The sequence below is a fragment of the Myotis brandtii genome, unplaced genomic scaffold (assembly GCF_000412655.1).
Source record: "Myotis brandtii unplaced genomic scaffold, ASM41265v1 scaffold143, whole genome shotgun sequence".
NCBI classification, from domain to species: domain Eukaryota; kingdom Metazoa; phylum Chordata; class Mammalia; order Chiroptera; family Vespertilionidae; genus Myotis; species Myotis brandtii.
In genome coordinates, this window is record NW_005355115.1 from 1,211,196 (window position 1) to 1,232,516 (window position 21,321).

The following is a 21,321-nucleotide window of genomic DNA, read 5'->3' on the forward strand; positions in this document are numbered from 1 at the left end:
CGTTGTGGGCCCCCAAGGCGGCGGTGGGGACAGAGGTCTCCCCTGACCCCCTGCTAGAGGGCGCGGGTCTCGGAGAGCCTTTTCCCATTCCCAGTGGCCCCAGGGTTTGCCTTCTCGGGAGCAGCAGCAGGTGCGTAAATGGCGGGTAAAGAAAGACGCCCGTGGTCCTGGGACTGAGGTGTGGGGGGTAGTGGTTAGACCAGGTGGACCAGACCCAGAGCGCAAAGGAGAAACGCGGGGGCTCCTCTCCCATCGCTTAAAGGAAAGCACTGGGCAGGACGAAGGTGCTCCGAGGCGCAGCGGGAATTGTCCTCCCTGGGATTAGCTGGCTTGGGTCATCTAAAAATAACTCCAAGTTGGAAAAGTGAAATAGAAGGGAGCACAGTGTGCCGAGTTCGCCCTGCCCGTGGGATGCTTCGCTCTGGAAGTCACCGGAGGGAACAGGCAAATCTCAGCCACCTGATCCCTCCGCCGCCTCCGGGTCTCACTGGTTTCCAGGGTGTCTCGATTTGACTTTTAGTTAATGATTTATTCTCCAAGGCACTGCAGTCTTTTTCTTATCCCTAAATAAACGATAGAGCAGAGCGCATGCTTTAAATCTCTTCTGTGTCCTACAGTGGGATGGACGTGTGCAATGGATACTTCAAAAGCCAAAGCTTTTTTAAAGTATTTGTTTTAGTAAAAAACAAAAGTTTCTGGCTCCCTTTAACATACAGCCCCGCAACTGGAGAAGAAAGGATGCCAGAGCATTCCAGCCCGCCCTTCCTTCCCCTTCCCTTCAGCCAGAATCCCACTTCACCTGTCACAGGGAGGGCAACTTTAGGGAAAATAGGACATTTACAATAATGCAACTCAACTTTCACACGTATTACATCAACTTCAAAACACAGGACAAATGCATTGCAGGCACAGGGCAACCCTTGCCAACTGGCCCCCTCCATTCTGGGGACACAAGGGAGTTGGAACAACCTAGAAGCTGGGAAGGATCATGAAGCCGGTCAGCACTGACTGTGGAACAAGGCAGGGGAGTGGACATTTGGCTGCTTTTCAGTCTACACATAGATTTTCTTTAGCCTTATAGCTATTAAATATGATTCGTCATTGAGCTGAATGAGGCTGAAATGCGAGTTGCACTTTGCTTTCAAATCCACTGCAAATCAGATCTGCATTAATTGGCCACCTAGTGCCCAAGCCCAGTTCATTGAATTTTGTGAGGGGAAAAAGTGTTCTCAACCAAAGCTACAGAATCCCAAGAGCTTTCAAAATGCCTGTGTCTACAGAGCCTGCAGAACTCAACTGAATCCTGGAGGGCGTGGCTGTCTCCAGGGATGAACATTTAGTAGGCCTAAGTGGAAACCTGAGAGCTTTGTCGTTAGCAAGTGGATATCACACTCTTTTAAAAACCACTGGAATAATCATTTGCAGCTGGTCAGATACAGTGCAGAAACTAGGTTTGTTGAGACCAACTTTGAGAGCCACTGTGGTCTCATTTCCCATACCGTCTGTACCATCCACTCAGCTAATCAACAGCTGTTTGTCAAACATCCACTGTGTGCTATGTAGGCCCTGTGCCAGAGACTGAATGAAGGAGGCCCATGCCTTTCAGAAATCAGTCTCGCAAAAAGGATAAGAAAATAAGTGATAATGATCAGCATGGTGAGTGTTTAATGGAAACAGGAACAGGTTCAGTGGGAACCCAGGGAAAGAAGGCTGGAGAGAATCTGGAAGAGCCTTCAGAGTTCACAGGTGAACTGGATCCCAGTAGGCACTAGGAGTTCTCAACGGAAGGGAGTTGGCTGTCCACATTGAAGGAAAGGTCATGTTAAAAAAAATGTGTAGGTGTTCTGAAATGGGGATGTGGCAGGGGAGTGTGGCAGGGGAGGAGGGATTTTAGTTCACTTGGGTCGTGAATATAGCCTATTCAGGAGAAACCACACATTTTTATGGGAGAAATTATTTGATCTGACTTGTGTCTTGCAAAAGTAACTTTGGAGGTGGTGAGTAGGTGGGATTACAAAGAGGAATGAGCTCAGATTTCAGACCACTAGAGTGGTCCAGACCACCTCACCCAAAGGAAATGAATTGTGCCTGAACCAGGGAGAACAGGGAAAAAGAAGAGAGATCTACAGAGAGCCATTTCATCGGGACACTCAATGGCACTAGGTCATCAAGTGGATGGTGGTGTGGAAGGATAAGATGTCTAGATACTGTCAGGCTTTTAACTGAGTTAGAAAGTAAATAGAACCAGTAGGTTTGAGAAAGATGAGGAATTTCAACTGAAAGCTTTCCCTCTAAGATCAGGAACAAGACAAATATAGTCACTTTTACTACTTTATGCAACATAGGACTGGAAGTACTGGTTAGAACATTTAGGCAAGAAAAAAAATTTAAAAGGCATCCAAGTCAGAAAGGAAGAAGTAAAACTGTCTCTATTTGCAGATAACTCAATGTTATAAATGTTATATATGGAAAACCCTAAAGACCACACACACACACACACACACACACACACACACACACACTCACACACTCACAGAGAGAATTCAGTAAAGTTGCAGGATACAAACCAATATACAAAACTCAGTTGCATTTCTATACACTAATAATGAGCTATCAGAAAGCAGAATTAAGAAAACAATCTCATTTAAAATTGCATCAAAAAGAATGAAATACCTAGGAATACATTTAACCAAGAAGTTTCAGTACACTGAAAACTGTAAGACTTTGATAAAAGAAATTGAAGAATCCATAAATAAATGGAATATTCCATGGTAATGGTTTGGAAGAATTAATATTGTTAAAATGTTCATACCACCCAAAGCAATCTACAGATTCAATGCAATTCCTATCTAAATTCCAATGGCATTTTTCACAGAAATAGAACAAACAATCCTAAAATTTGTATGGAATCCCAAAAGACCTTGAATAGCAAAAACAATCTTGAGAAGGAACAACAAAGCTGGAAGCATTACACTTCCTGATTTCAAGCTACATTATGAAGCTATAGTAATCGAAACAATATGGTATTGGCATAAAAACAGATACATAGATCGATGTGACAGAAGAGCCCAGAAATAAACCCATGCATCTATGGTCAATTGACTTATGACACAGAAACCAAGAATATAAAATGAAGAAAGGCTGGTTTCTTCAATAAATTATGCTGGGAAAACTGGACAGCCATATGCAAAAGAAATAAGAAAACTGAGCCACTGTTTTACAACAAACACAGAAATCAACTCAAAGTGGATTGAAGGCTTAAACATAAGACCTGAAATCATAAAACTGCTAAAAGAAAATATAGGAGGTAAGCTCCTTGACAATTGGTCTTGGCAGTGATTTTTTTTTATCAGCAAAGCAAAGGGAAAAAAAAGCAAAATAAACAAGTAAGATGATACATCAAATTAAAAAGCTTTTGCACAGCAAAGGGAACCATCAATAAAACAAAAAGGCAACCCAGGAAGTGGGAGTAAATGTATGCAAATCATATATTTGATAAAAGGTTAATATCCAAAATATGTAAAGAATTCATACAACTCAGTAGATCCAAAATATGTAAAGAATTCATACAACTCAGTAGCAAAAACCAAACAATCTGATTTAAAAAGTGGGCAGAGGAACTGAATAGATATTCTTCCAAAGAAGACATACAGATGGCCAACAGATACATGAAAAGATACTCAACATCACTAATTATCAAGTAAATGAAAATAAAAACCATAATGAGATAGCAACTCACACCTGTTAGAATGGCTATTATCAAAACAAAAGAAAACAAAACAAAAACAAGATTACATGTTGGTGAGGTTGTAGAGAAACAGGAATCCTGTGCACTGTTGGTGGGTATGCAGCCACTAAGGAAAACAGTATGGAGATTCCTCAACAATTTAAAATGTAGAACTACCATATGATCCTGCAACCCCACATCTGGGTATTTATCTGAAGGAAAGAAAATCACTGTCTCTAAAAGGTATGCCTTTATGTTCATTGCAGCATTTTTTACAATAGCCAAGATAGGGAAACAACCTAAGTGACCATCCATGGATGAATGGATAATGAAGATGTGGCATATATAAAAAAAGAAGGAAATTCTGCCATTTGTGATAACATGGATGGACCTTGAGAGCATTATGCTAAGTGAAATAGGTCAGAGGAAGACAAATATATCTGTAATCTTAAAAAAACCCTGAACTCACAGGTACAGAGACCAGATTGGTGGTTGTCAGAGGCGGGGGTAAGGGGTGGGCAAAATAGGTGAAGATGGTCAAAAGGTATAAACTTTCAGTTGTAAGATAAGTTCCGGGGGTTTAATGTTTAATATGGTAACTATAGTTAACAATACTGTATTTTGTCACTGAAAGTTGCTAAGAGAGATCTTAAAAGTTCTCATCAGGAGAAAAACATTTGTAATTATGTGAGGTGATGGATATTTACTGTGGCTACACACACACACACACACACACACACATATACAGACACAGACACACTAGAGGCCCAGTGCACAAAATTTGTGCACTGGTAGGGTCCCTAGTGGCTGTCTCCACCAGCCTGGGCCTCCCTCCCTTCCCCTGGCCGGCCCCGCCCCCTGGTCAAACTCCTGGACGACCTCCCAGTCGAAGGGACAATTTGCATACTATGCTTTTATTATATAGGCTATGGCAAAACCATTATGTTGTATACCTAAAACTAATACAATGCTATATGTTAACTGAATCTCTATAAGACTGGGTGTGGGAAAGAAAGTATACAAGAAAGAGTAAGTTTGAGAAAGATGGAGAATTTTGACTTTGAAGATCAAATGAAAATGCTCAGTAGGCACTTTCATTTTTCAAAGGCACTTTTATTTTTAATTTCTTCACTCCTGGTGCTAACCTTCTATTCATCTTACCTTCATTTCTGAGACTGTCTAGGGCTGCCTTTGGAGAAGAGGAAGAAAATTTGATAGCAAGAAGTTTTTTCTACCTTCTTCCCCAAAAGTGAAAGAATTAACTGTCATTATCTGAACTAATTATTTTAGTCAAAGTAAAAATAATTTAAATTATGATAGTAACTAGAGGCCCGGTGCACAACATTCATGCACTGGAGGGGTGGGGTCCCTTATTCTGGCCGGCTCCCTCTTGCAATCTGGGACCCCTCTGGGGATGTCCTACTGCCAGTTTATTTAAGCTGGCAGTTGGACATCCCCAGAGGGGTCCTTAGTGCTGCTGTGGAGGTGGGAGAGACTCCTGCCACCACCACTGTGCTCGCCAGCCTTGAGCCCATCTTTCTACAAGGGGAGCGCACTGACCACCAGGGAGCAGTTTCTGCATTGAGCATCTGCCCCTGGGTGGTCAGTGTGTGTCATAGCTACCAGTTGTTCTGCCATTTGGTCGATTTGCATGTTAGCCTTTTATTATACAGGATAGCTAACGTTTATTCAGTGTATTCTCTATGTGAGCACAAAGGAGTTAGAGCTCTACCTAGATTAACACATAGGATTCTCACGATGACTTTATGAGGCAGACCACCCTCTGACATCCCCCAAGGGGTCCTGGATTGTGAGAGGGTGCAGGCCAGACTGAGGGACCCCACTGGTGCACAAATCTGTGCACTGGGCCTCTAGTATACTTGATAAGAAACCCAAGGGAAAGCGAGAGTACCATATCTAGGCTGCACAATTAGGAAGAGGTGCACCGGGGTTCAAGCTCAGGCAGTCTGACCAGCACTCTGAATCACCAGTCAGAACTAACAACACTGAAATGATTCCTGTTTAGCCTGGAGTTTTATTTATTTTTTATTTTATTTTTTTAACCCTGTGTTTGAATATTTGTGGCTGGTGCTATAAAAGAGAACAGACTGAGTCAGGAGTCCTGGCTCTCATCTGGGCTCACACCTAATTTGTTGTGTGACCTCTGCAAAGTCACAGCCCCTCCCAGGCTTTCTTTATTTTAAATCTGTATGTTACTTGGAAAAGAGGCCAACCAGATGATTTCTTGCTGTCTCTGTATTCTTTTTTTTTGTAATATAGTTTATTGATTTCTTACAGAGAGGAAGAGAGAGGGATAGAGAGTTAGAAACATCGATGAGAGAGAAACATCGATCAGCTGCCTCCTGCACACTCCCTACTGGGTATGTGCCCGCAACCAAGGTACATGCCCTTGACCGGAATTGAACCTGGGACCCTTAAGTCCGCAGGCTGACGCTCTATCCACTGAGCCAAACCAGTTAGGGCCTGTCTCTGTATTCTTAAATTCTCACATCTTATCTTGAATTTTACCGTTGATTTGGGTTAAAATCACACCTGCCTTGTCTTTTTTAGAACAGGAATACTTCCAAGAGGATTGACTCAAATGTGGCCTGTCCTTAGCAGCTGATGTCAACTAGTCCCTGGTGCATGTGCTGCTGAGGGTGCCGATGTTGGGGGAGCCTGCCGTTCAGAGCGTGGAAACCAGGATGGGTACTAATGTGGAGGACCCATAGTTAGGAGTCAGTTTCTTCGTTTTAGATGAGTCACTTAAATTCTATGAGACTTAGTTTTCTCATCTCTGGATCATTGGAGTGATAAATATATGTGTTGTAAGGTCGTAAGGAGTGAAACAGATAACATAAAACAGGCACAGCACACGTCTGCCTCATCGAAGGTGCCTGGTAAATTGGGGTCCTCAACCTTCCTTCACCCCCAGGGAAACAGACACTCCAAAAATAGCTCAAACCTCCAACATTTCAGAATGCCACAGAAAAATACTGTTTGTAGTCAGGGTGGAAAGGGATTTATTTTCTTAATCTGATTTCCCCACACTCAGCTCACTTCAAAAAACAGGGATGAGACTCAGGGTTCCTAAGCTTTGGAATGTATGCAGAAGAAAGCGTTGTAATGGTGGCTGTTGAACAAAAGAATTGTGTAGTAGGAATTTTGGAGCTATATCCTAGTTTTTATTACTGTGGCTTTAGGTCTTTGTGGGAATAACGGCTTTATTGTTTCAAGTGATTGAGATATGCCTACTACAAAATATTCTAAGTTCTTTGAGGGCATGGGCTGTGCCTTAATACTGCTCTTACAAGGTTGGGAATAAAGTATAAAAAGCGTGGACTTGGCATGGAAAGGCCTGGATTCCCTTCCTGGCATGTCACTTCCCAGCTATGTAACCTTGAGCTTCCCAGTGATGTGACAGCCACAGGAGCTGGCATTTGTTGAATGCTGCCCCTGCTCAAGACGCTGTGCTCAGCACACTGTATACATTATCTCATTTAATCCCGACAACATGGGGGTATTATTGTCACTATTCACAGATGAGCATGCCCTGAGGATCAGGTCTCTGAGTTGAAAATTTCTGATCTGTACAATTAGGAAAAGAATACTTGATCTCTCCACCTTACAGAGTCACCAGGCTGAAATGTTAGAGTCTGCGAATGTGCACTCATATTCACAAAATGGAACTCCCTGCACAGATGTTAAGGATGATTGACACAGTAGGGACCTCCCAAGCGGTCAGTTATAGTTGGGCCTGGTATAGCACCAGGTTTGCGAGGGGAGGGAGGTCCACTGTATTTAAAAGACTTTTGTAGAATGCATTAACAAACTGTATTTCCTTGCCTTATTCTTTGGTAGCTTGTCTAATGATACCTGTTGATTTCAAGGGTAACTTACCTGTCAGTACCAGGACTCCACTAGGCTGGGCCAGGAGGAGACTGACCAGGCAATGGACCTGGGTTTTGCTGGTGAAAGGGGGAGGAAGGCATGGTTTACAGGAAAGAGGTAACTACCAGAGTGGTTACCTCACTATAAACAGAGAAGGCTGAAAGTCAAAGCCAAGGTCGAGGAAGGCATAGGCATGATGTAGAATGCAAGAAGTCATCCCTAGGATGAACATCAAGTATGAGCAACATGTAGGGTGTGGAGTCTGCTCAAGGAGGCTAGTGTCTGCTGAAGACGAGCGACCCTCTGCCCTGATTTTTTGAATGGCTTCTTGTATGTGTGTGCTTTCTATAAAATCTTTGGAAAACACAGAATAGTATAAAAAGAGAAAATTAAAATGACACGTATTACTACGAGCAAATGATAATTACTATTAATATTTTGTTGTATTTCCTTTCAGTCTTTTTATATGCATATTTTTGTAGAATTGGGATCATTCTCTGTTTAGAATTTTGCATCCAGTGCACTTCACCAAACATTTTAAATAACTTTCATGTAAGTTAACAATCTTTGTGAATATTGTTTTCAGTAGCTGCCCGCATGGCATTCCCATGTGGGATTTTACCAAATTCATTTATCTCCTCCCCTATTGTTGGACATCTAGGTGGTTCCCAAGTCTCCAAAATACCATAAATAATACTTTGATGAACATCTTTGATCATAATTCTTTTCTAAATTTTAGGCCATTTTCTTAGGATAGATTGTTAGAAGTGGAATTATTGGCTCAAACAGGCTTTCTACATATCTTGACATTTTTAATTGTCTTTCCAGGAGATTGCAGTAATTAACATTCCCACTAGCAATGCATGAGAATACGGGTCTCACCTCCACCCTGCAAGTAAGCACTCTTTTTGGTGAAGATAAGGGGTGGCTGCTGTTAGTGCTTTCCAGAAATGACCCCCCTGTGGAAATGTTCCTGCTTAACTGTTGCTTCAAGGAGGCTGAGGTTTCACTGTGGGAGTTGAAGATGGATGGGGTAGATGTAACATGTGTGAATGAGTGTTTGTAGGAGAGTTGTCTTCAGTGGATTAGCTTTTCTTCTAGTAGTTCTGTTATCGTGTCTGGCGTATGGATGCCACGGGCTGTGTGGGGTGACAGCTGTCATTGCAACCTGTTGAACTACTAAAACTGACTTAAATGAGGCACAATAAAGCAACCTCTGCTTACATGAGAACTGGTTCAGTTTGCCATTCAAATCCCGAAAAATATTAACAGCAAATATGTGTACTTATTTGTATTAGTTCTATTGTTGCTTTTAATTGGCTTTGACTGGTTCCCCTCCCACTGATGGCAGGGCCTCTTTGGCAAGAATTAGATAACTATTTCATTATGTCTTTTTCACCTTCCACACAGTGAGATACAATGCAGAGGAAACCATTTTGAATAAATAACTAACATAATCAATTGGAATCTCTTTAAAAATCATGTGAATGGTCATTATTCTAGAATTTTAATTTGACAACTAATCAAATTAGTCTTTCCAAAAGAATCTCTGCATTCATTATTAGGCTACTATCAACTAAGTTGGTTATATTGACTAACTTATTGAAGTAAACAAACAGCCAATTTGAATTATTTCCCCCCACAAAATTATCTGAAAGACAGGCTAAATTAATATAATTTGTTTTTTATTTCTACTTCTGTAGCTGTTAAAGATAAAAGCCTAGTAATGGAGTGTGGCCAGCTTAGATCAGTCTATTTGATCTTATACTTCTCTTTTGAGGCTTAATAATTAGTCCAGAAAAAATTATTTATTTGATCATTATGACAGGTATCATCATGGCTTTCTATATAGAGTATATTAAATTCAGATCAACTAATGGTAGTTCAAACAAAATTGTATTTGCTCAAGTGCAAAGTCTCAACCTGGAAAAGTGAAAGCAAAGTACTAATTCATGAATATGTTACCTTTTTTCCTGCTGTGGTCATTAATGATATGCCTTTGATCTTTTATGATGTACAAGCAACCTTTTATGAAAAGGTTAAGTTTTGGTCAGGGAACATATTCAGCAACTGGCATCATAAATGTGTTTATTTGGCATCCTTAATTTTCTGAGTGTTCTGTCTCTTGGTGATTTCTGTTCCACACACAGCTGTTGTTTGCATTAAACTTCAAAATTTGACAAGGTGACATTTAGGTGAAAGCTCTGATTTGAAATATAAGCAGAGTAGATTTCCAAAGCGTAGCTTCTAACCTTGGTCTAAGGACCCCAGCTCATGGCTACTCCATGGGGATTCTTGGCTCACACCTGGAAGTTGGTTTGGTTTTGGCCTCCTGAGATATCACGGATGGGGAGAGGGGATCTCCTTTCTCACTCTGGTTTTCAGCCACACTGGGAGGTGTGGTGTCATTCTGGAAGGTCAAGAAGGTTTTCACAGCCCCCATACCTGTGCAGATCTATTTGGAAAGGTTGTCTTCAGGGGGAAGTGAGATAAATAGAAACCTGAACTTCTCCCCTCGGTTCCCCAAAATCCAAATTAATTTTGTATTCAAGTATGCAACCACTTCCTTGAGGCTGAGTGAAAACTGCTCAGACCATTACCTGGAAACTGAAACATTATGAAATTTGGGATGGCTTTAGATAGGCTCAGTTGTGTGCTAGTGAAATCATTAATGGGACATAGGACAGGCCACAGTGGCCCTGTGACAAAACCCAGATGAACAGGTGGCACTCTGCTCCTTCATACTTCTTTTTATTCACCTAGACCAGCGGTTCTCAACCTGTGGGTCGCGACCCCTTTGGCGGTTGAAGGACCCTTTCACAGGGGTCGCCTAAGACCATCCTGCATATCAGATATTTATATTACGATTCATTATAGTAGCAACATTACAGTTATGAAGTAGCAACAAAAATAATTTTATGGTTGGGTCACAACATGAGGAACTGTATTTAAAGGGCCAGAAGGTTGAGAACTACTGACCTAGACAGTTCCTGGAGGCCACAGAGCAAGTGCTGTAGCAAATGACCTTGTGTTATTCATGGAATGGCCTTCAGGGTCTCCAACTATGGAAATCTCCGAAGATAGTACCTCCTCATGAGGCTTCTACTTTTATTCTTTAAAATTGCTTTTAAAATGTCACATTTAAGCATAACTATATATATATATAACAAAAGCTTTTGTCTTGGGTGAGAAAGATCAAACTTAATACCATGCTTTCAACCTTCTCACCTTTAATTGAACCTCTTCCTCTTTTTTCTTTAAAAAAATTTTCTTAAAATTTTTTTTATTGATTTTAGAGAGGAAGGGAGAGGGAGAGAGAGAGAGATAGAAACATCAGTGATGAGAGAGAATCATTGAACTACTGCCTCCTGCATGCCCTACACTGGGGATTGAGCCAGAAACCATGGCATGTGCCCTGACCAGGAATCGAATGGTTCATAGATCAACGCTAAACCACTGAGCCAAGCAGACTGGGCTGAACCTCTTCCTCTTAGCTCAGCCATTTCCATGTCTTCATAACTGTACCTGGCTGTTGTCTTACAATTCAAGCCACCATGTGATACTATGAGAAGGTTATTTTATATGAACAAAATTAGAAGTACCGTAATGGATATGAGTGAAAACTAATCCTAGGTATTTTGATGACACTATAAATTTCATGAGTATCTTATAGGAAAGAAACTTCAGAGACTAATGAAGGTCAGAGACCTTTACCTAACTGGTATGTGGGGCTGTTTCCAGTATACCTGGCAGTTGGACTTGGTGGATTTCCCAACTGATTACCGTAGCACCCTTTCTGCTCCCCCACCCCCACCTCATCAACCATTTGCTCTCTGAATTATTTTGTGTGATTTCAGATTTTGGCATAAGCCTCTGAGTGTGAATGGAGACTTTCCTTTTAGAATCTATTCCTATTCATCTTCTCAGACACCTTCATCTCAGTGATCATAAGGCTTTGAAAAGCTAAAGTAATACTTCTTCCTTCCAAAAGAAAGGAAAAAATGGAAAGATATCGATATTTTTCTACTCCAAAAAAAGGAGTGATGTTCAGGTGGTAGAATATAAACACCAACCTAAAAGATAATTTTTTAAATTTTAAAATATTATTTAAAAATATTTTGAAATGACTATTAAGGTCATTTAGATTTAAAAACATCTAGTAGACAATAAAAAAATAAAATAAAAACATCTAGTAGAGATGATTATCTAGTTTGTAAAAGATCATGAGGGAGATAATAGTTTTCTTTTTATTCAGTTATAACTTTTTTTTTTTGATCAGGCCAGTTCTTTTAATGATTTTCCAAAGTATCAATAAAATTATGTCTTTTCTTGCTTGGGAGTTTCTATGAACGAGATATTTGTATGCATCCTTTATAGTATCCTAATCATTGCTTAAACAAACCATTCCTATACCACTTTTATCATCCTAGGATTGCTAACGGTTTATTTTTAAGACCATATGCTAATGTCACAATGAAGTCATTCTTCTTACACTGTAGAGTTTCTGTCAGTGATGTCTGTTGTTGATCATGTCAGTGTAAATGCTGCCAAATATACACCTTTCTTTCCCTAATTGCAAATTAACTTTTTTATGGCTACTTTTTAGAGAACCCCGGGAGACCAATAGCAATAATTGGAACATGGCTATGAGAGACCAGATATTATTTCTTCAGCTTCCTATTCTAATAAATAATTAACCACCAAGTTGCTTATAAATAAATCAAAAGCTTTATAATAAACAACAAACTAAGGAGCAGTTGCCTACAATTTACAGATATAGAATGTTATAGAAGTGCTAGACATAATAATAATCAGAATGATAAATATTTTTTAATGATAACTAATTTAAAGCACATTGCAATTGTGTAAAATCATAATTGGACATTCTCCTATCTCTGCTTCTTGAAATTCAAGTTTCCTTCAGGTTCTATCTTTTCAGGATTTCCTCAACCCTTGAGCCCTCAAAAAAGCCATTGGTCTTTTTTTCAACCTATATGTATAGCACATGCATAGTCTAACCTTTATATCTCATTCACTCATATATTCATTCATTCATTCATTCATTCATTCATCCCCACTATGCACCAGGTGTTCTGCTAGCCACTGGGGTACAAAAAAAATCACCAGACAAACAGAGTCCCTGTCTTTAGTGGAATTGGAGTCCAGTAGACTTCAGCTTCTTGTTTACCTGCACCTGCTCTGCATGGTAAATGCCCTGTGGGTGAAGACCACTCATTCATCCTGTGACCCCCCTGCTATACATCACAATGGCTTGCAGGTGGTGTGCACTCTGTCGGTGGTCAAATGAACTGATTATTATATTCATTCTAAATAATTGAGAAGCACAAGGTTGAAGATTTCAACACTTTCAAATGTCTTAAAGCCTTTGTTCTCATACAGTTGCTAACTAGAAAAATAATTCCACAAGATAAGTTTGTTTAGTTTCACTTACATGTCCAAAGTCCTCTCAGAATATGATGTACTGCCACATCTTTATTTTATATTCCAGGGCACAAATATGATGGGTAGCAGTGTCTGAACTTCCCTCAGGCAGGTGTATTAAAGGCTTCTGTCTCAAACTCAAATTATTTTGAAACTAGTGGCCCAGTGCATGAATTTGTGCACATTGAAAGGAAATTAATTAGAAGAAATATTTTAATATTGCTATTCGCCCTTTCTCTATAATAGAGGTGTCAACCAAATTCACAATCGACAATGACAGATCAAAACACACGCGTGCCATTGGCCCCAGCAAGAGCTTTATATGTATCGCGCATGCACGAGTCAAATTAGCCTTTTATAGATATAGAATAAATTTGCTTAATTAGACCTGCTTTCTGATTTAGCTAAACTTTTTCCAGCCCAGTGAAGCACCCCAACTTCTCTTTCAGGTAATTGTCAGCAACACAGCAGTAAATATCAACATGAAGCAGATTATTATTGTAGATCATGCAGTGAGAACAAAGGGTAAAATATTTAACTACAGCAGTGTTTGACTATATTCTGCACAGTGAGAAAACCTGAACTCATTTTCAAATTCCACCATTTCTTACTTCTTTTCAGTCAGATCAAGTTTCTAAGCTTTCTAAATCTCCATTTTCCAGCTAATGAAAAGAAAATAGGATTCCACCAAGTCTCCTATCTACCTACTCCAGGACTTCTGTGAGGAACAATTGAGATGAGGCATGGGAAAAGGCTTCACAGACATTTGGTTAAAGTGTAAAATGTTTCCACCTGGCAATTAAGCAAGTCATGTTCCTAGGCCCGTGGTCAGCAAACTGCGGCTCGAGAGCCACATGCAGCTCTTTGGCCCCTTGAGTGTAGCTCTTCCTAAGCCTTAGGGGTACCCTAATTAAGTTAATAACAATGTACCTACCTATATAGTTTAAGTTTAAAAAATTTGGCTCTCAAAAGAAATTTCAATCGTTGTACTGTTGATATTTGGTTCTGTTGACTAATGAATTTGCCGACCACTGTCCTAGGCTGAAGAAACTCCAAGGAGGCTAGTTGCTAGAGAGAGGAAGCCAGGTATTGCTACTTGATGTCATTACTGGAATGGACACTTAGCATATTAGCCTTTTATATATATAGACGCTTCTGTTTGGTAAGCAAGTGCATCCTTCCCTCTTTTGGGGAGCTTGGATGTAAAGCAACTGATCCAGAATAATAGTGGCTGTTTCTTTTGCACCAATTAAATATCAGGGCTAAGAACTTTCCACACTGCATCACACATAGTCTTCTCAACAACTCTGTGAGGTAGGTTCTATTTTTATCCCTATTGTATTTAGATGAGGAGATGGAGGCTCAGGGAAGTTGAGTAACTGGCTTAGGGTCTTACAGGTAATAATTGTTGGAACCAGGACTTACTAATGGTCTCTTTGCCTCCACTCCTTGTCCCAGTGGTATCTGTGGAGGCATTCATGGGGAGGGACATGGGACTTCTACATGATAATGCTTAAGTTTTGTGGGGTTTTTATTTCAGTGATAATCTAAAATAATGTTAGTATATTCTGGATCATCCAGATGACCACCTTATAATGAATAATACTGCCACGTGATTTTGGTGCCTGAATGTGTGTTTTTTATTGACAATCAAGTTTGTGCCAGTATAACTTTAGTTGCTGTGGACTTGTGGGAATGAACTGGAGGACTTAATGGTACTTAGCCTTAAGTGAAGGCCGCATACTGGTCCAGTGATGTTTAACTTTTCTGTGAATGCAGAAATATGGGAGGAGGGTCCTAGTACAAGGTGAATGGCAGGAACATTCTGAAGTCCAACACCTGCGTTGCAGTTTTCAGTATCATAGTCATAATGAGACTCGAGGGTTAATTTTCATAAAACATCATCACCTGAATATTAAGTCAATTTGAATTGGATTAGCTTTTAAATTTCATTTGTATTTAGTTAGTACTTGATGGTTTTAGAAAGGCGTTGAAACTATAAGAACTTAGTTTTATGTTTGTATATATTTAGGTATTACAATAAAAAATTTAAGTCAAAATTGGGAGGGAGGCAGTATTTTTTTTCTTAAAAAAAAAAAGTGGTCTGTTCCAAACATTAAATAGATCCTCACTAATAAAAAAAATGTGGTCTGTACATTTTTCAAATTCGAACACACTAAATTCCTCTGCACTACTTAGTGAAAACTTGCCTCTCAAAAAATGCTTCTTCATGACCGGCTGGCATGCTCAGTGGTTGAGTGTTGACCTCTGAACCAGGAGGTCATGGTTCAATTCCCAGTAAGGGCACATGCCCGGGGTTGCAGGCTCAATCCCTCGGTGGAACGTACAGGAGGCAGCTGATCAACAATTCTCTCTCATCATTGATATTTCTCTCTCTCTCTCCCCCTCTCCCTTTGTCTCTGAAACCAATAAAAATATATTTTAAAAAAATGCTCCTCCACCCACCAGGCATCTGGTCTGTCCAAGTCTTCCTCAGGATAAGGCACTGACATTTCCTTTCAACCTGCAAATGATATCTGGGGAGGGTAAGGTCTGACCTTGGGTGAAACTCTCCCTGGCTGTGGTTCTCCTCTGATGGGCCTGTCAATCAAGGTGCCTCTGGATTCTCTGTCACCCTGGCCTGATTCTGATAACTGACAGTTGTGTGTGCGCATCACCCCGGTTCATCATCATGTTCTCATCACCTCCGTAAAGGTTTGTCAGTGTGAGCTAGAAAGTGGCACCAGCCCCATCTAAGCAGAGAAGATAATGACATTGTATTGGGATTTAAAAGGCTTCTGGTTTGAAAGGTCTCTGAGTCTGTCCAAAATCAGTGCATCAGTTACTCTTGAGGAAGGAAAAGGAAACCCTTGTTAAGTTCAGACAATCAGAGGAGGTGCTGTATGGCAGTGTATTTACCCTTAGCTCTTTAGTATTGCTTCTGATGAATTCCTAGGAAGACTGTGGAGCAGTGGAACAGGTCTGGACAGGAGGAGATAATTTTATAGCACCTGGGCACAAATATGATGGGTAGCAGTGTCTGAACTTCCCTCAGGCAGGTGTATTAAAGGCTTCTGTCTCAAACTCACATTATTTTGAAATCCTGTTTGGGAAGAAAGTGCATCCTTCCCTCTTTGGGGGAGCTTGGATGTAACGCGACTGATCTGGAATAATAGTGGCTGTTTCTTTAGACTTCTGTAGAAGCAGCTGTGACAGGGCTTCTCCCCTCCACAACTAACAGGCAGAGAGTCCTGAGAAAGAGTTCTCAGTTATGTGCGTAATGCATTCACCTCCAACCTGATTTTCAGGTGACCAGGTACTAACAGGTGGTTGTCGACCTCCCTTTAAGATGTGTGTCAGGTGCTAGAGATGAAACGTGGGCCCAAACTGTGTTGACTCCATGGTCAAGTGGGGCCTCTCCCTGTTGGAACCTGGGCTGAAGCAGAGGAAAAAGAAATAGAAAAACCAGCTTGGGAGTGAATGATGCCAAGTGCAGGGGGAAATGCTAAGTCAAGAGCAGCCCCGGATTCTCAGGCAGGTTTTGCAGTTACTCAGCTCCGAACGAGACACATGCTTGTCAGGGCTTTCTGAGGATTTTCTGGAAATTGCTTTAACATCGGCCTCTATGAAATAAAGGGTTTTCAGATATTACCTGGGCCAAGAGGAAACATTTCCAAAGCTTCTGGGAGAGTCTTATGTGGAAAAACAAGAAAGTCATTTTCATCTGGTATTTGTCAGAAATTGAATAATATCACCTGAACAAAACAAATTCCTGGTAATCCCCAACAGTGTCTAAAGTAACTCCCTGCTTTACAAAAAAAGAAAAGTATTAAAACAATAAGGCAGACAGGTTTAACTGGAGAAAAATAAGCCTTGACTTCCCCCTGAGGACGTGGGGGGTTTTGGCATATCGCTTCTTGAAAGGAATTCCACACTCCCTGCTGCCTGTGTTCTTTCCCGGCTACTCCCCCTTTCATCCTGTGCCATTTTTCTTCTTTTTGTAGCCCTTCTTTTGCAGGTCATGGGACCCTGGCCTGGGAAGCACAGTGATTTCATAGTCTTCAGCTTCCCCACCTTTCACACAGTGTGGATGCCTTTGACCATCTGACTTTCCTGAAACCCACTCCCGCTGCTTCTGGGAGGATTCTCCTCCTTATCCTTCCTCACCCTTCTCCCTTTTCCAGCCTACCATCTCTTCACTGTTTCAGTCAGCTGGGGCTGCCATAACAGAGGGCTGTAGACTGAGTGGCTTAAACAACATAAACAACAGAAACGTATTTCTCACAGTTTTGGAGGCAGAGAGATGTTTTCTCTGTGCCTGTGCATGACCTCTTTGTGCCTGTGGAGGGAGAGGGAGGAAGGGAGGGAGAAAGAGGAAGAGAGAGAGAGAGATTTCTTCCTCTTATAAAGTCACCGGTCCTATCAGATTAATGCTTTACCCTTATGACCTCACTTAACCTTAATTTCCTCCTAAAGGGTCCATCTACAAATGCAGTTACACTAGAGGTTAGGGATTCAATATAGGGGGCACAATTCAGTCCATAGCATTCTGCCCCTGTCCTGCAACATTCATGTCCTCATATGCAAAATACATTCATTCCATCCCAATAGCCCCCAAAGTCTTAACTCATTCCAGCATCAACTCGAAAGTCTCAAGTTCAAGTCTTTATATCATCTAAATCAGATATGGGTGAGGCTTGAGGTCAAATCATTCTGAGGCAAAATTCTTCTCCTGCTGTGAACCTATAAAAGTAGACAAGTTATGTGCTTTCAAAATATAGCCTTGGGACAGGCATAGGATAGACATTCCCATCCCAAAAGGGAGAAACCAAAAGGAAGAAAAAAGAGATGATGTTTCTCAAGCAAGTCCAACACCTAGGAAGGCAAAGTCCATGAGATCTTAAGGCTCAAGAATAATCATCTTTGGCCTAATGTTGGGCCCACTGGGGGGTCGGTTTGGTCACCCCCATGGCTCTGTGGGTGGCCCTGTCCCTTTGGCTCCATGGGGTGCCACCCTCTTAGCTCTCTAGGAAGGCCTCCCCCATGTGGCTCTGCCAGGGCCCAGCCCTCTGAAACCAAGGAGGAAGTAGTCTTTCCCCTGGGCCATGATGAGGGTGTCAACCCTGCTGATTTCTGAATCACCTTCAGGGTCATTCTTGTCTTTGTTGAAGGATAAAGCATGAGTATTTAATAGTCTCTAAGAAGATGGAAGCTTTCTTTCTAGCTGTCCTCTTTTCTTTCTGAGCTCTCACCAGAATCACCTTTGACATCCACATTCGTACCAACAGCCTTTTCACGGCAATCTCAGGTTTTTCTGGCACGCACCTCCAAAATCTTCCAGCCTCGCCCATTACCCAATTCCAAAGCCACTTTCATATTTTTATGTATTTGATACAGCAGCACCCTACCTCTTGAAACAGAATTTGTAGTATATGTCTTCTTGGGCTGCCATACAAAATACCATCATCTGTGTGGCTTAAGTTTCTCATAGTTCTGGCGGCTGAGAAGTCCAAGATCAAGGTGCCAGACAATTTGGTCCCTGGTGAGGGTTGCCTTGCTGGCTTTCAGACAGCTGCCTTCTTGCTGTGTCCTCACATGACCTCTTCTTTGTGCAGGGGGAGGTGAGGGTGGTGAGGGAGGGAGGGAGAGATTTCTCTTTCTCTTCTCAGAGGCTTCTGAAAATTGCTTTAACATCGGCCTCCATGAAATAAAGGGCTTTCACATATTACCTGGGCCAAGAGGAAACATTTCCAAAGCTTCTGGGAGAGTCTTATGTGGAAAAACAAGAAAGTCATTTTCATCTGGTATTTGTCAGAAATTGAATAATATCACCTGAACAAAACAAATTCCTGGTAATCCCCAACAGTGTCTAAAAGACTCCCTGCTTTACAAAAAAGAAAAAAGGGTATTACCGCAATAAGGCAATAGGTTTAACTAGAGAAAAAGAAGCCTTGGCTTCCCCCTGAGGATGTGAGGGTTTTGGCATATCAGTTCTTGAAAGGAATTCCACACCCCGCTGCCTGTGTTCTTCCCCGGCTACTCCCCCTTTCATCCTGTGCCATTTTTCTTCCACTCCTCCCTTTTGTAGCTTTTCTTTTTTAGGTCATGGGACCACGGCCTGGGAAGCACAGTGATTTCATAGTCTTCAGCTTCCCCACCTTTCACAGTGTGGATGCCTTAAACCCACCTCCTCTGCTTCTGTGAGGATTCTTCTTCTTATCCATCCTCACTCACCCCTTCTCACTTTTCAAACCATCTCTTCAGCTGGGGCTGCCATAGCAAAGTGCCATAGACAGAGTGACTTCATTTAGCCTAATTACCTTCTAAAGGCCCCATCTCCAAGTATAGTCAAAGTGGGGCATAGGGCTTCAACATCTGAATTTTTGGGGAACACAGATCAGTCCATAGCTCTTCTTGCAGAACCCTCTTAATAGCTGCTCAGATGGCCTTCCCACCATAGCACCCTCTCACTCTTAGCTGAGCTGCTTGGGAATTTCATGAAAATGAATTTCTGATGATAGCACGTTGCTGCTTCAACAACACTCCTTACCCCTGGCTTGGGCCAATCAGCTAGAAGCAGATTTTATGTCTCTGAAAGGTACATAGCAATATGGCCTCACCCTACCTCTCTCCTAGGTGTCAGTCCGGACTACTGTAGTTTTCTAATTGTCCCCCCAGCTCTTCCTCATTCATGCATTTGCTCAAGATTTTCCCTCAGTCTGGAATGTTCTCCATGCCCTCCCGGCACTTTCTCTAAATGTCCACAGTCTCCTTACCATCTGTTCTCTACCACTGCCTGCTCCTGAGTGATTTCTTGATGCCCACCTCCAGCTGGACCCCTTCCTCCTTTGAATCCCGGGAGCACAGCCCATTCATCTCTTCTGGTGCTCATCTCATGGCTCCCTCCACCCAGGCCTGTGTATCCTTGTGCAATAGTGGTGCCTCCCCTCTCCCACCTGCTCAGGCATGAGTCTTTCTGTCCACCTCGAATCATCTCAAAGGCATCACAGGAGTGTGCACACAGTAGATTCTCAGTACGTCATTTTAAAGGAAGAATATACAAGAGTATGGTAATACTAAAAAGTTACAGTATTATCTCTGTTTTGTACATTCATGCTTATTCTTTTCATAAGGAATTATGTAAAGAGTGCCTTTAAAGAATGAAATTAGAGGAAAAGAAGTGGCTTAATCCCTATGGATATTTTAAATAAATTATAAATTCAGACCTAAATGCTACCCAGGAGTTTCATTACATGCTCAAAAAATATTTCAGTGATTGATCTGACAATTATCTGGTTAAAAAAGTTCCAAGTTTTCTATGAAACATGTGGTTTCATCTGTGAAAATACTACTGAGGCCATCGACTGGCTGAGCATAGACTGTATTCGCTCTGCCACTGAGGTATTCTGTGTTGTATTATTATTAGCATTTGGTCCCTGGCAGTGATATGGAAGAGTTCAGCCCATTGAATTATGAGATTTTATTGGTAGTTTATAAATTATAGTTTATCATTAAAAATAATAAAGAGAAGGAAAAAATAGCTCACTTAAAAATAGGCAGCCTGTTAAACAATTCAGTTCACTAGACATTTATTGAATGCCTATTGTATGCTGAGTATTGAGATAGGTGTGTGTGTGTGTGTGTGTGTGTGTGTGTGTGTGTGTGTGTGTGTATGTGTAATGTAATCTTTGCTATTGAGAAGATATAGAGCAGGATCATAATTGATCATCATAGAGTACTTTACAGTGTACTAGAGAAAAAGGAGAGGAAAGCCTGGGTATGCTTTAGGATTTTGCAAATTAATGGGAGGACACATGAATATATGTGTCAACATGGCTATGGAAACAGACAAGCATATATGCATGTAGCTAATTAAACTGTCCTAAAATGTGACTCCTAAGAGTTCAGGGCTGTGTGGACTGAAGGGTCCCAGGTTCGATTCCAGTCAAGGGCACATGCCCAGGTTGTGGGCTCGATCCCCAGTGTGGGGCGTGCAGGAGGCAGCGGATCAATGATTCTCTCTCATCATTGATGTTTCTCTCTTTCTCTCCCTCTCCCTTCCTGTCTGAAATCAATATATATATATATGTATTTATATATATACTAGAGGCCTGATGCATGAAATTCATGCAAGGGTAGGCCCTCGCAGCCACCCCGGCTGCTGCCTTGGCCCTCGCAGCCCCGGCTTCAAACAGAAGGTCGTCTGGAAGGTCCTCCAGATGGTTGTTCAGCTGTTCGGCCGTTTGGGCGATTTGCATATT

General features: G+C 41.4%; 1 protein-coding gene across 2 annotated transcripts in view; it reads left to right on the forward strand.

The window, feature by feature from the left end:
* RCAN2 (regulator of calcineurin 2) overlaps window positions 1-21,321 on the forward strand; it is a 264,066-nt gene that overhangs the window by 1,020 nt on the left and 241,725 nt on the right. The window contains exon 1 of one of the 2 annotated variants that reach the window (XM_014535359.1): window positions 106-130. The exons of the other annotated variant lie outside the window; for it this stretch is intronic. The gene's annotated coding sequence lies outside the window, so the exon portion shown is untranslated. Of the gene's footprint in view, window positions 1-105; window positions 131-21,321 lie in introns of those variants that run through there. 2 annotated transcript variants of the gene reach the window in all.